Genomic DNA, 16,139 nt, shown 5'->3' with positions numbered 1-16,139 from the left:
TTCCAAGTGTTCGGAAAACGCTGAATCGTTTGCAACAGAAATACTGATTGATCCAGACATCTAAGGATTGCCACAAAATAAATCCCAAATCAATATTAAACATGAAATGATTGAAATAAATTGCTACAGATTTATAATGGCAGTAGCTTGAATTAAATTGAATTAAATTAAATTGAAACCAGGTTTATAGGTGTGATGCTTTATTCACACATCGAAGGTGAGAGAGATGCAGTAGGACACACACTATGTCCAGTAGCTGAAAGTGATTAACAGACTGGATTTTGTGTTTAGTGCTCCCGGGAATGTTACTGATACCTTTCCTGAATACCAAGGCTAGGACAGGCACTCTGGAAGGTACGGGGAGCTGAGACTTGTCCCTGAGAGTAATTGAAAGGATGATAACTGAAATAATCAAGTTGTAAAGGGGAAAAGACCCAAATATAGAACAGTCATTAACGGGACATCAATTAGTCTCCATGAACTTGGAGAAATTAAGGACCCAACATAATGTATTTAAAACTAGATTAATTATTGAATCAATCTCAAAATATCTGACTGTCAGAATGAACATGGTTCAGTTATGGATGTGATTAACAGCAGCATTGACAGCAGAATCCAACCCCTGCAGTCACATGTGAACTCGCTGATGTTGCAGCAGATTGGATGACCGAGTGAATCCCTTCCCACACACAGAGCAGGGGAACGGCCTCTGCCCAGAGTGAGTGCATTGGTGCTTCCGCAGATCATTGCTGCTTTTAAAGCTCTTCTCACAGTCCGGACATTGAAAAGGTCTCTGCTCAGTGTGAACTAGTTGATGTTCAGTGAGGTTCGATGGCCGAGTGAATCCTTTCCCACACACAGAGCAGATGAATGGCCTCTCCCCAGTGTGAATTCGCTGGTGTGTCAATAGGTTGGATGAACAATTAAATGTCTTCTCACACACAGAGCAGGTGAACGGCCTCTCACCTGAGTGAGTGCGTTGGTGCTTCCGCAGATTATTGCTGCTTTTAAAGCTCTTCTAACAGTCAGGGAATTGAAAAGGCCTCTGCTCAGTGTGAACTACTTGGTGTTGCTGCAGATGGAATAACCGAGGAAATGCTTTCCCACACACGGAGCAGGGGAATGGCCTCTCCCCACTGTGAGTGTGTTGGTGTTCCAGCAGCTGCTTTGTGCTTTTAAAGCTCTTCTCACACACAGGGCATTGAAACGGTCTCTGGTCAGTGTGGACAAGTTGATGTTTAGTGAGCTGGGATGACTGAGTGAATCCCTTCCCACACCTGGAGCAGGTGAATGGCCTCTCCCCAGTGTGAACTCGCTGGTGTGTCAATAGGTTGGATGTAGTTTTGAAACCTTTCTGACACACGGAGCAGGTGAACGGCCTCTCCCCAGTGTGAACTCGCTGGTGTGCGGACAGATTGGATGTCGTTGTGAATCCTTTCTGACACAGGAAACAGGTGTAAGGCCGTTCCAGAGTGTGACTTCGCTGGTGTTTCAGCAGGGCAGATGAGTGAGTGAATCCCTTCCCACACTCGGAGCAGATGAACGGTCTCTCCCCAGTGTGAATGCGTCGATGAGTTTCCAGTAGGGATGGAGATCTGAATCCCTTCCCACAGTCCCCACATTTCCACGGTTTCTCCGCAGTGCAGGAGCCCTTGTGTCTCTCCAGGTCGGACATTCAAATGAAGCCTTGTCCATGCACACGTGTGTATGGTTTCTCCCCACTGTGAATTGTGAGATCCTTTTTCAAGTTGTATAACTGGTTAAAGCTCCTTCCACAGTCAGTGCACTGGAACACTCTCACTCGGGGGGGGGTGTGTGTGTCTCGGTGCTTTTCCAGTCTCACTGACGTATGAAATCTTTTCCCACAGAGAGAACAGACAAATATTTCTCATTCCACATTCAAAGACCTATCATATTCAGGTTCCGAGGAATGAGTGTTCTGTCTGCAGATGCTCCCTTTCTACCCTGTAAAAGGAGTTTAAAAATCATTAAGTACAGGATAGAAATTCAGAACAATTTAATTTCTCTGCAACATTCTTTCCTCTCTTGTTCCCCCAAAGCTGTAAAACCATGTCCCACACACACTTCCTCCTCCCAGCGCAGAAATCCAAACCCATCGCACCAACTCCAGCTATTTTCCTTTTCATCGACTTTTCTCTCCTCCCCTGAAGGTGCTGACTCTGGCTGGGTTCAGTTCTACACTCACTGGTTCCACTATCCTCTCCTGAAGGTATTGACTCCATAGAACAATAGAACCATAGGAAAGTTACACCACAGAAAGAAGCCACTCAGCCTTTAGTGCCTGGGCTGGGCGAAAAGAAAAAAAAGAAAAACTCGCTGCCCATTCTAATCCCACCTTCCAGCACCCGGCCTGTATCCTTGCAGGTTACAGCACTTTAGGCGCAGATCCAGGCACCTTTAAAATGAGCTGAGGGCTTCTGCCTCCACCACCAAACCAGGCAGCAAATTCCAAACATCCACCACCCTCTGGGTGAAGAAATCTTTCCTCATGTCCCCTCCAATCCTTCAACCAATCACCTTAAATCTGTGTCCCCTTGTAATTAGCCTCTCTGCTTGGGGAAACCGAGCATCCCTGTCTACTCTGTCTAGACTCCTTCACTGTCGCTGGGTCAAAATCCTGGAACTCCCTTCCTAACAGCACTGTGGGCCTACATACACCACATGGATGGCAGTGGTTCAAGAAGGCAGCTCACCACCACCTTCTCAAGGGCAAATGAGGATGGGCAACAAATGCTGGCCCAGCCAGCAAACCTCATATCCCATGAATTAATATACAAAAAACTCCTCAATCTTGTACACCTCAATCAGGTCATCCTCAGCCTCCTCAGGAAAACAACCCCAGTCTATCCAATCTTTCCTCATAGCTGCAATTCTCAAGTCCTGGCAATATTCTTGTGTCTCCTCTGTGCGCTCTCTGGAGGAATTGTATACTTCCTGTAATGTGGTGACCAGAATTGTACACAAAATGCCAGCTGTGGCCTAACCAGTATTTTATACAATTCCAGCATTACATGCCTGCTTTTATATTCAATGCCTCATCCAATAAAAGAAAGCATTCGATATGCTTCTTTTACCCACAGTCTTCCTTGTTACTTCCTCAAAAGCATTGATTAAGTTAGTAAGACACGACCTTCTCCTAACAAAAGCATGCTGACCCTCTCTGATTAATCCATTCCTTTCTAAGCGAGGGTTTATCCTGTCTCTCAGGATTGATTCTAATAATTTTCCCACCACTGAAGTCAGGCTGACTGGCCTATAATCATTTGGACTATCCCTTGCGCCCTTTTTAAATAACAGTGCAATGTTCACAGACCTCCAATCCTCTGTTACCTCGAATATATCTTGGGAGAAATGGAAAACTGTCCTCAGAGCATTCGCTATTTCCGTCCTGGCTTCCTTTAACAGCCTGGGATACAACCCATCTGGCCCTGGTTATTTATCGAACTTCAAGGATGTCAAACCCTCCAGAACATCCCTCTCCTTAGTGAGGACAGAGACAAAGTACTCATTAAGAATCCAGCCTACATCTTCAGCATCAACGCACAAGTTACCGTATACATCTCTGATAGGCCCTACCCTTTCCTTAGTTATTCTCTTGCTCATTAAGATCTGTAACTAGTCCACACTCTCCAGAACACCTCTCAGCTTCATAAAATGTGTCTTTCCCCAATTTAGAACTTTTACTCCTGTGCTATCTTCATCCTTTTCCATAATTATGCTAAATCTAACTGTAATATGGTCACTATAGCCAAAATGGTCAATCACTGCGACTTCATCCACTTGCCGAGCTTCATTTCCTCTGGCTAAATCTAGAATTTCACTCCCTTTCACTGGTCTTGTTACATGCCGACTAAAAATGTTCTATTCAATGCAGTTGAAGAATTTTATGTCCTCTGTGCCTATTACACTGTTTGTATCCTAATTGATATTCGGGTAGTTGAAGTCCCCAACTATTATTACCTTCCTGTTTTTGCACTCAGAAATTTTCCTACATATTTGCTCTTCTAGCTCCATCTCACTATTTGGGGATCTATAGTACATTCCCCGTAGTGTGGCTGCCCCCTTTCATATTTCTGAGCTTAATACATATAGCATGATTTCACAGAATCACACAGTGCAGAAGAGGCCCTTCATCCAATCGAGTCTGCACCGACATGTGAGAAACACCTGACCTACCTACCTAATCCCATTTACCAGCACCTGCCCCATAGCCTTGAATGTTATGATGTGCCAACTGCTCATCCAGGTACTTTTTAAAGGATGAGAGGCAACCCGCCTCCACCACCCTCCCAGTCAATGCATTCCAAACCGTCACCACCCTCTGGGTAAAAAAGTTAATCCTCACATCGCCCCTAAACTCCTGCCCCTCACCTTGAACTTGTGTCCCCTCATGACTGATCCCTCAACAAAGGGGAGCAGCTGCTCCCGATCCACCCTGTCCATGCCCCTCATAAACTTGCACACCTCGATCAGGTCGCCCCTCAGTCTTCTCTGCTCCAACGAAAACAACCCAACTCTATCCAACCTCTCTTCATAACTTAAATGTTTCATCCCAGGCAACATCCTGATGAATTTCCTCTGCTCCCCCTCCAATGCAATCACATCCTTCCTATAATGTGGTGACCAGAACTGCACACAGTATTCCAGCTGTGGCCTCACCAAGGTTGTATACAACTCCAACATGACCTCCCTACTTTTGTAATCTATGCCTCGATTGATAAAGGCAAGTGTCCCAAATGCCTTTTTCACCACCCCATTAACATACCCCTCCGCCTTCAGAGATCTATGGACACACACGCCATGGTCCCTTTGTTCCTCAGAACATCCTCGTGTCATGCCATTCATTGAATGCTTCCTTGTCAAATTACTCCTTCCAAAGTGTATCACCTCACACTTTTCAGGGTGAAATTCCATCTGCCACTTATCTGCCTATTTGACCATCCCGTCCATATCTTCCTCTAGCCCAAGACACTCAACCTCACTGTTAACCATCCGGCCAATCTTTGTGTCATCCACAAACTTACTAATCCTATCCCCCACATTGTCATCTATATCGTTTATATAAATGATGAATAATAGGGGACCCAGCACAGATCACTGTGGTACGCTAAAGAACACTGGCTTCCAGTCACTAAAGCAGCCTTCTGTCATCACCCTCTGCCTCCTACAACTAAGCCAATTTTGAACCCACCTCATCAAATTACCCTGTATCCCATGTGCATTTGCCTTCTTTATAAGTCTCCCATGTGGGACCTTGTCAAAGGCTTTGCTGAAATCCATATAAACTACATCACCTGCACTACCCTCATCTACACACCTGGTCACCTCCTCAAAAAATTCAATCAAATTTGTTAGGCATGACCTCCCTCTGACAAAGCCATGCTGACTATCCCTGATCAAACCTTGCCTCTCCAAGTGGAGATAGATTCTCTCCTTCAGAATTTTGTCCAATATTTTCCCTACTACTGACGTGAGACTCACTGGCCTGCAGTTCCCTGGCTTATCTCTACAACCCTTCTTAAGTAGCGGAACCAGATTAGCTGTTCTCCAGTCCTCTGGCACCTCCCCTGTGGCCAGAGTGGAATTGAAAATTTGGGTCAGAGTCCCTGCGATCTCCTCCCTTGCCTCCCTCAGCAGTTTGGGACACAAATCATCCAGACCTGGAAATTTGTCCACTTTTAAGCCTGCCGACACCTCCAATACCTTGTCACTCCCTATATCAACTTGCTCAAGAACCTCGCAGTCCCTCTCCCTGAGTTCCATACCTTCATCCTCATTCTCTTGGGTGAAGACGGATGTGAAGAATTCGTTCAACACTCTACCGATCTTCTCTGGCTCCATCCATAGATTTCCCCCTTGGTCCCTAATAGGCCCTACTCTTTCCCTGGTTATCCTCTTCCCATTGATATACTTATAGAATATCTTGGGATTTTCCCTACTTTAACTAGCCAGAGCGTTCTCATATCCCCCTTTGCTGTGCTAATTGCTTTCTTAAGCTCCACCCTGCACTTTATGTACTCCACTAATGCCTCTGCTGATTTGCTCCCCTTGTACCTGCTAAAAGCCTCTCTTTTCCTTCTCATCGTATCCTGAATATCTCTGGTCATCCATGGTTCTCTGGGCTTGTTACTCCTTCCTGTCACCCTAGAGGGAACATGTTGAGCCTGTAACCTCCCAATTTCCTTTTTCAACGCCCCCCACTGCTCTTCTGTAGATTTCCCCACAAGCTGTTCCCAGTCTACCTTGGCCAGACCCACCTTATTTTACTAAAATGCAGTCTACCCCAATCCAAAACATTTTGTTTTTGCAACTTGTCTATTTTTTTGTCCATAACAAGCTTAAATTGTACCATGTTGTGATCGTTATCACTAAAATGCTCCCCAACTACCACCTCAGCCACCTGTCCGGCTTCATTCCCCAGAATTTGGTCCAGCAATGCACCGTCCCTTGTTGGACCCTCTACAAATTGACCTAAAAAGTTCTCCTGTGCACATTTCAAGAAATCCCTCCACTTAACACTATGTCTATCCCAATTAATGTTGGGAAAGTTGAAATCACCTAATATAAATATCCTATTGTTATTGTTTTTACACATCTCTGCAAATTGTGCACATATTTGCTCCTCAATTTCCCGCTGACTATCTGGGGGTTTATAATACACACCTAACAATGTGGCTGCCCCTTTTTTATTCCTAAGCTCTGCCCATAAAGCTTCATTTGATGTCCCCTCCAAGTTATCCTCTCTCCTTACTGCATTAACTGACTCCTTAACTAATAATGCAATGCCTCCGCCTCTTTTACCCCCTCCCTGTCTTGCCTGAAGATTCGATATCCCGAAATGTTGAGCTGCAAATCCTGCCCCTCTCTCAACCACGTCTCCGTGATGGCTGTTATATCACCATTCCATGTGTCAATCCTCACCCTTAACTCATCCGTTTCACATATAACACTCCTGGCATTAAAGTATAGGCCATCCAGCCTTGCCTTACTCCACTGAAACTTAATGCAGCTGTATTCCCTCTGACTTGATTGTTTTACTGTATTATGATGTGTCCCTATTCTGCTAACGTTCTGTGTCCCCTCCCCCTGCCGAATTAGTTCAAGCTCCTCCCAACAGCACTAGCAAACCCGCCCACAAGGATGTTAGTCCTGCTCAGGTTCAGATGTAGACTATCCCACTTGTACAGGTCCCACCTTCCCCAGAAACAGTCCCAATGATTCAGGAATCTAAAACCCTCCCTCCTGCACTAACTCTTAAGCCACATATTCATCTGCGTTATTCTCCTATTTCTGTGCTTGCTAGCACGTGGCACTGGGAGTAATCCAGAGATTACAACCCGAAAGGTCCTGCTTTTCAGTCTACTGCCTAACTCTCTGAATTCTTGATGTAAGCCCTCATATCCCTCGTTCTATCTATGTCATCGGTACCAGCATGTACCATGACCTCTGCCTTATCACCCTCCCCCTTTAGGACACCCTGCAGCCATTCAGTGACATCCCGGATCCTGGCACCAGGGAGGCAACACACCATCCTGGAGTCACGTTGACGGCCACGGTAGCGCCTATCTGTTCCCTTGACAATAGTATCCCCTGTTACTTTTGCTCTTCCTCCCCTCCTCTACAGGCAGGCTGCTTGTGGTGCCAGAAACTTAGCTCTGTCTGCACTCCCTGGAGGAACCAGTGCCCTCATCAGCTTCCAACCAATTTGCAATCGAGACCCCAGGGGACTCCTGAACTACCTGTTTCTCTTGGACTGTCTGGTGGTCAACCATTTCCTTCCTTCCTCAAGTCCCTTCAGCTGCGGTGTGACCCCCTCTCTAAACGTGCTATCCACGATGCTCTCAGACTCGCAGATGCTCCACAGTGTCCCCAACCACCATTCCAGCTCTGAAACCCGAGCTTCCAGGAGCTGCAGTTGGATGCACTTCCTGCACACATGCTGGTCCCGGGTACTAGAAACGTTCCCGGCTTCCCACAGGGAGCACGAGGAGCACACCACGACTTTGAGATCTCCTGCTATCCCTTTAAATTAAGCCTTTTAAATCAATTACTCTAGGGCCCTTCTTTCCTGATCCTCGTTACTACAGAATATACAAACTATAATCCACAAAAAGACCTTAAACTATAAGCGATAAAAGTAGTAAATACTTACCCGACCTTACCCACTACTTACCAGTCATTTCTCTCCCTTGTAGCCTCTACTGCTGCAGCAGAGCAAGACCACTCTCTGAAGATTTAAGAAGTTGGATAGCAAAGAAAAAATGCAAGAACACCTCTTCCACTCTGCACCGAATTCCCACTGTGCACCAAATTGCCAATACCCACACTCACTCTGGCTGTGCCTCACTCAGGATGAGGTCTCTCCCCTGCTCGTGTGCAAGCACGATTTGATAAATCATTTTATATTTCATCCCTCCACACAGCAGTAATTGATTATTTAATCAGTAATGCTACCCCACCACATTCTTTTAGGCCCCTCTCTACCCTGCCTGAAAACTCTATGTCCAGGGATGTTGAGCTGCCATTTTTGGCCCTCTTTAAGTCAAGTCTCCATTATAGCAATGATAATCATGCTGCCACGTGACTATCTTTTCCCTCAGCTCATTTGCTTTTTTGCTAAATTCCTTGCATTTAAATAAATACCTTTTAACTTTGCCAAATCCGTTGCATTTAACCTTTGCTTCTTCTGTCTTTCAGAGTCACTCGCTAATTTGCTGTCTCCCGCTTTCTGCTCTGAATTTGTCCGACCTGAATCTGCCTTCAGGTTCCCATCCTTCCGCCAACCTAGTTAAAACCCTCCCCAAGAACACTAGCAAATCTCCCTTAAAGGACACTCGTCCTAGTCCTATTCAGGTGTAGACTGTCTGGTTTGTACAGATCCCACCTTCCCCAGAACCTGTACCAATGCCCCAGGAATCCAAAGCCCTCCCTCCGGCACCATCTCTCCACTCTCTCTTCTGAAGGTGTTGACTCTGACTGGGTTCAGCTCTGTGCTCATCAAAAAGCAGAATACGGAAGAGGTGATGGAAATCTTAAATTAAAACAGAAAATGTTGGAAAAGAAAACTCAGCAGATTAGGCAGCATCTGTGTCCTGAGAAAAACAGAGTTAGTGTTTCAGCTGTGACCTTTCACCAGGACTGGGAAAAGTGAGAGATGGAATAGGTTCGAAACCAGGGGTGTGTGGGACAAGGACACAAGGAAGGTTTGTGACCGGGTGGAAGACAGGAGAGGTTGAGTGACAGAAAAGTTAGTCTCCAGGGCCAAAGGGAATGGAGATGGGGCAAGAAAAGAAGCAAAGAAACAAAACCTGTGCCTGGAGCAGCTGAGCTGCGAACTGAAAAAATAAAACGAAACAAGCAAAGGAAACAAAATGAAGAACGGAGTTTACGGTCTGAAATTGTTGAGCTCAATGTTTCATCTCACTGACCTTCAGTCTGCAACAACCATCGGCTTCATGGTCCCGCCGCCAGCCCAGGTCCCTCGCCGCACGTCTGCCGATCCTGGCGGCTCCGATTCGGGCTCTGAGAGCCGCTGAGACTCGGTCACCCCCGGCTCAGCTTCCAGGAGCCACACTGCGCATGCTCTACGCAAACAGAAACCTCCGGGGGCGGAATTTCCTGCGCCTGCGCTATGTGGCCTTTCTGGTGGCGAGAGGCCGCTTTCCGAGCCGCTGAGCATTCTGGTTATTTCTGTCCGCCATTTCATTCAACAACAACTCACCCAGAGGTCACTCGACTCAGAGTGTGGGCCCTGTCCCATTCCTCTGATCGTTTCAGATCCAACTGAAAATATTGTCATTTCTGTATTCCAATTCCCTTTTAAATGTACCATTGAATCACCAACTCGCTTGTCATTTAAACTTTCTTGCCCTCTACACTACTTTCAAAACAACAAGACAGCAGGTTATACCAGATATTGTAATGAATAACGACCCAAAATCTATTAATAATATGACAATGAATGAACATCTAGCAAAAAGTGACCACAAAGTTTTAGTGGCCGACATTCAGTTCTAGGCTATCAGACAGCGCATTCTGAATCATCACAACTCACTGTCTTAAAAAAAATTGCCCAGCTACTACTAAACACTCGTGGGCTGTACGCTGGAGCCCTTATCTCGCAGAATGGTGCAGCTGAGTCGTGATCGGCCTGTAGCCCAGAGATCACTAGATCAAAACCATTCTCCACTATTTGTATTCCCATTAACACCAAAGGTAGCATTTTATGCAACACTCAATCACTTTTATTGACAGAATATTTGTATCAGTTTATTACGCCCGGTCAACACTTCAATCTGCAATCTCAAATTGTTTTTATTTACGCAAGGACACAAACTGTAAATGCTGCAAACACACACCAGCTCAGGCTTTCAACTTTATCTCAACCGTTTTCTCCAAAAGTCCTGACATAGGCAGCTGCCCTTCTTTTGTTCTCCTGCACTCGAGGATTATCTGAAAAGCAAAAGTTATTCCCTTAGATGGAAACAGTATAGTGCAGTTTATACATATTTGTCAGATAATGTTAGATCTATACGATCTGACAGTAAGTCACCATGTTTATTTGAACAGCAGCATCCTCCCTATGACAAGTACCATTCAGAAATACAAGAACGTCAGCAAAACGGGACAACATTTTCACAAAGACGCAGTTAATAATTATTTGGACAGACATCATCATGATTTCTTAATCCCTGGTTAAAAACATGGAATCCCTTCCCCAAAAATCACCATGAACTATTAAAGTGAAGGTTCATTTGTATTCGTTTGTTTCGGGCTTGTATTAGCTACATATTGCACTAAATACTTCTTTGAGAGCCTTCAATTATTCCCTGTCTTGTTTAGCAAGCTGATTGTGATTTAACGTGTTCAGTTTTCCACTCATTCCGTCCTTATCGGCCTTACTTAAGGTGAAAACTGTGATATGTGTGTGACCTTTAGACTCGAACTGAATGTCTACCACTAACATTTTGTGGTCACTTATTGCTAGCTGTTCATTCATTGTCATATTATTAATTTATTGTGGGTCGTCATTCATTACAATAACCGGTATAACCTGCTGTCTTATCCTTTCTAAAGTAGCGTGGAGGGCAGGAAAGTTTAAATTATAAGTGAGTTGCTGGTGCAAGGCTAAAGGGAGTGGTAAAGAGACAAGTAAAGAAATGAAAGATTTGTCTGATGATGGTGTGAATGGCAGATGGATGAACAGCTGCCATCCGAAAGTAATGTATGAATTGTTTCATCGGAAACCATTGGCCTGATGCTGCATTATTATCTGACTTGATATCCCCATTTTATACTTGTTCTTCCTTCGTTTCTCTTCCCATGTCCAGTGGCGTCTGAGGAAGACAAAACAAGTGCTTACATCTGTTTCTATGGCTAGCTTGTTTTCCCCCTGAAAGAGGGCGCTCGTGGCAAGAACCTGAGGTGCACAACTCTGCACCAAGCCTTGCCAACCAGGAGACTCTCCTTCTCTTCCTGCCAGCCATAGGCGTATTGGAATGATTTACAGATTGATGATTAACCTGTTTGGCCATCAAGTCCTAGAGTGGGACTCGAACCCAGAGAAGCAGTGACACTCCTGTGCTGCACCACGGGACACTTATTCCTCACATTATACATTCTACTGTAAGTATTCTGGGGAGAACAAGTTACAGGCATGGGAAGGACAATCCATGAATCTCTGTAGCTGAGAATCCCTGTTGGCGATGAGTGTGGTATCATCAGATAGAGGAGTTCTCTGATCAAGACCTGCTGTATCTTTGCCTTCACTTTCAACTGTGACAATTTAACCGTTTGCTATCTGACCTGTTATGCAGGAAATCTGCAGGGAAGGCAAAGGGCAGGATCATGAGAAAATTAAATACTAAACAAAGTGGGGCAAGGAAACAACACATTCTTCATTTCACTCCATTCTTAACCCTGAAGGTTTTGGAAGTGGTGCGGTCAAACCATACAGTACAGTGCATGTTGTAATGAAAGGACGGAGGAGCTTTGATGGACAGTCAATTTTATCCAGAATTTGGTAAAATCCTGCGCTGCTGATGGTGGTGAATGTTTTAGTGCCTTCTCCGAAAACAAGGTAAAGATATTCACATATTTTGATGCCCATGTCTGCAACTGGTTCTCCCTTACTAGACACTGCAAAAAACAAAACTGTGGCCGAGGGATCGGTGTCACATCTCCGCCCTTGATGCCATTGAACAACACTCCACAGAAAAAGTTAGCAAATTCTTTTGTCACACAGGAATACATCGAACTTCAGATCAGAAAGCTGTGGGTCTGAATCACATCCCAGCCCAAGCTACTGTTATCACAGATCTGTGTCTGAATAAATGGAAGCCCCATGCAATAAACACTGTCACATTTGAATGTTTATGAGTGAGTTTCATTGAGGGTCCTTAAACTGCCCAGCAAATAAAGTGTCACCTTTCAGCAGAAAATGTGGCCAGAAAATACTAGGAAACTCGACATTGTATAATTTAGCTGTCAGAGCACAGGCATTAACTCCAGGTGACAGATCCGGGCTTTCAGACCTCCTGGGTAGAGAATTTCAAAGATTCACCTCCCTCTGAGTGAAGAAATTGCGCCTCACCTCAGTCTTAAATAGCCTGGCCTTTATTCTGACACTGTTCCCTCTGGTTCTGGACCCACCAGCCAGGGGAATCAACCTACAACCCATTTATTAGAGTTACTTTAAGGGGCAACGTGTTGAGTGGATAAATGGGGGCCTGTAGATATACTATACTTGTATTGTGAGTGTCAACATGAATGCCCTTTAGGACTCGGCCAGCTCGCCCTGTGCTGGTCGTTCCGAGCCAATTTTGGTGATGGACATTGACACTGTGCCGCCACCTCCGCGACATGATCTGTCAGGCATCATTCCATGAGTATGACTATATCTGACTTCGGTGTTGATTAAGGTCTCAGAAGATTGCAGGCTTGAGTCTTTTGTGATCCTTTTAAACGGAAATCTGGTGGAACTCCCTGAAAACCACGTTCTTACTTGGCAGCTGAAGGTTCTGATTGTTCTTCCAAACATTAAAGGGCTCTTAGGAATTAACACATGAAATGACATAAAAAGCATATTTTAATAAAGAGCGTTGCAATTCCCAGAATGGAATGTGGAATAAGAATTAAAGCCACCCAGTATTAAAGCGGAATTGAATGAATTTTGGAATAAATAAGTTTGTTTCATCTCTCGATGTGTTTGCTAAACAATGTTACATCTAACTCTGTTCTGGTGAAGATCAGAAGGAGTGATATCAGTTTGCGCCACTCGCCAGCTGGGCCTGTGGTTGCGCCACGCCAATCACGTGGGTAATGCAATTCTGCCAGTCCCTGAGGTCAGCTGACATTTTCGGAGAAATTCCAAGTCATCGTGATTTCATCAGGGACCTCATGTTTAAGGTGTGAGTGATGTAAATCATGACCTGATCAAATGTGTGTATCTTACGCTATTTCCGCGATGAATTTTCATGCTGACGAGAATCATATGGGACATGGTCTGGAAATATTTCACTCGGAAAATATCTTTCACATCTTTCTGAACTAATGGAATGGCTGGCCGGAAATTTCAAACAATTCCGCGCTTCCTGAGCCTCGCGGCGGGCCGGCACTGGGGCCGCGGTCATTTCCCTGACTCTCCCACTTTCTCTCCCCCCAGAAATTACTTTCGACATTTCATCCTTTGATATATTTTTTAAAAAGGCGCCACCATGTCATTTTAATTGGGTGGTGGGGTGAGAATGGGGGAACAGAGTGGGTCCCATTTGCTCTTTCTAGCCCTGTCTGTGAGGTTTGTGCTGAGCTGCGGATGGAGTGGTTGTGAAAAGCGTGAATTTTGTAATCCAGGGTCAGCGATGACTGCGCATGCGCCTTTCTGCATATTGCCCCCAATAAAGATGGCGGACGCGCATCCATGCGCGTGCGCGGCGTTGGCCGCAAACGTCGCCGTCACTCAGTGACACCCGAGTTCAGGGTTTCTGACACAAGCTCAGTGCAGCAGCAGTGTGAGCGTCGGTATTGGTTTGTGGATTCAGCGATTAAATTCAAGGTTGCTGTTTCGAGGTCACTCGGAGTTGGCGGAGTTCTGCATTTGTCCTTAATATATTCCGGGACATTTTGTATCAAACAGAAGTTAGAAGCGAAAAGTATAAGTAATGTCTGGGAAATACTTAAACAGCAGACAGCCTAGAAAACAGTTTAAATTAATCACTGACCCGACAGAACGGAGGGAAAATGGGGATTAAGCAAAATTCCAATCCCCGGAGTATAATCAAGGTGTAAAGAAGCGAATCTAGGAGCAGTACGATACCATGTTCAACAGATGGGCTTGTGGCGCAACGGTAGCGCGTCTGACTCCAGATCAGAAAGTTGCGTGTTCAAATCACATCAGGCTCAAAAAGATTTACTGCTCAAGTGGCAAAATGATTACAGATATAAAAGCGGGCTTGTATATCAGTAATCATTTTGCGGGGATCTTGGCGAACAGGTTAATTTCAAAAGCAATTTCGATAGATGGCTGTGCCAGTATCAGCTGTGACTCATTTGGTAGCACTCTTGCCTCTGAATTCCGAGGTTGTAGGTTCAAGTCCCACTCTTGGACTTCAGCACAAGAATCAAGGCTGAAACTCCAGTGAGCAAACACTACCTTTTTAAGCACTTGCTGAAAGTGGCTCAGTGGGTAACTCTCCTACCTCTAAGCTGGAGGTCCTAGGTTCAAATCCCACTCCAGGACTTGTTAATCATGAAATAACCTAGCTACAGAGTATAATGGTGTCAGTCTCCAGCCCAGATAAATGAGGAGAACAAGCAACAGGAAGGGCATTTGGCTGTAAAAAAAAACATCCAGACAGCGCCTTATTTCGTTGAAACTGATGTGCGATTACGCACTTCCGTCATAACAGGGCGAAATCTATCTTTGTTCTAGAATTGTAGCTTAAAATAGTCTTTCCCTGAACAGCTGCAAAGATTTTAACACAAAAACAGAGTTTTGTTTCTGCGACTGAGGAAGACATTTGGGGGAAGAGGCCACTCACACTGAGAGACTCTTGATACCGGAAGAGATGGGCGCAATTCTATTTCACAATTGAACACTGACATCGAGATTTTGGAAGACCAAGTGAAAAAATCACTGGGTCAGTGATAGAATTCAAACATCATCCCGGGGAATAAGAGGAAGAGAGATTAAATCAGGTGACTGTATGAACGCCAGAAAAAACAATTACTAAATACTATTTTCCGGGAACTCCTCAAGTTTGGATCCGTGATTAAAGTATTTATGAATTAAGCTTGGCTCTGTGGCTAAGTTGGTTAAAGCGCCTGTCTAGTAAACAGGAGATTATGGGTTCAAATCCCAGCAGAGCCTTATTCCAATTTCAAAGTTTTTGAGCTGATCTGTGCAAAATATGGCTTGGTTCGGGTGTGTACATCCGAATTGCTGGTTCAAATTGTCCATCCTTGTGCAATAGATTATCTTTTATTCTTTCAATGCAAGGAGAGTTTCGTTTCTTTGACTAAAGAAGAGATTTGTGGAAATTGGCCACTCACACTGAGAAACTCCCTCGGGCGTTTCTACTGGAAGAGATGGGCGCTTTTCTATTTAATAGTTTTAGCTCAGAAACTGACATCGAGATTTTGGAAGAACAAGACAACAGAATAAGAACAAAAATCACTGGGTCAGCGAGAGGATTCAAACTTCATAAGAGGAAGACATAAAAACAGGTGACTGCATGAACGCTGCAACAATCAGTTGCTAAATCCTGTTTTCCGAGAACTCACTGAAGATGTGTGTTTAAACTGTTTCCCACTCCGTTTAAAATGCTGAATAATCTGGGCTAACATTTGGTTTAACTTCATTCGTGAATAAAAGTGTCAATTGTTTACATGTTGTTAACGTGACAGCACGTAAACGTTTCAAGGAATTCTCCTCACAACCTGCTTCACCGAAAGAGATTATCATTTATCTTAAATAGCCTTTCACAATGAGGGATGTTAGGTATCATTCCACGAAAATCCCAAGGGGTTTGTGACGGATTCATTACAAATAATCAGGAATTTCAAAGTGCCTCAATCAGCCAAAAGAAACCGTTCGCGACATTCATCTCACTGAAGCAGAG

The 16,139-nt window shown here is 44.7% G+C and overlaps 1 protein-coding gene and 2 non-coding genes across 3 annotated transcripts in view; all 3 read left to right on the top strand.

The window, feature by feature from the left end:
* The window catches only part of LOC144670314 (histone H2B-like), a 1,149,071-nt gene that overhangs the window by 1,078,813 nt on the left and 54,119 nt on the right, over positions 1-16,139 (top strand). The window lies entirely within an intron of this gene.
* On the top strand, positions 14,350-14,421 carry trnaw-cca (transfer RNA tryptophan (anticodon CCA)). The gene has a single exon. It is a non-coding gene; the product is annotated as a tRNA-Trp (tRNA).
* Positions 15,315-15,388, top strand: trnat-agu (transfer RNA threonine (anticodon AGU)). Its single transcript has one exon. It is a non-coding gene; the product is annotated as a tRNA-Thr (tRNA).

The sequence above is a fragment of the Cetorhinus maximus genome, chromosome 31 (genome assembly GCF_964194155.1).
Source record: "Cetorhinus maximus chromosome 31, sCetMax3.hap1.1, whole genome shotgun sequence".
NCBI classification, from domain to species: Eukaryota; Metazoa; Chordata; class Chondrichthyes; order Lamniformes; family Cetorhinidae; genus Cetorhinus; species Cetorhinus maximus.
This window is presented reverse-complemented; position numbering and strand designations above follow the sequence as displayed.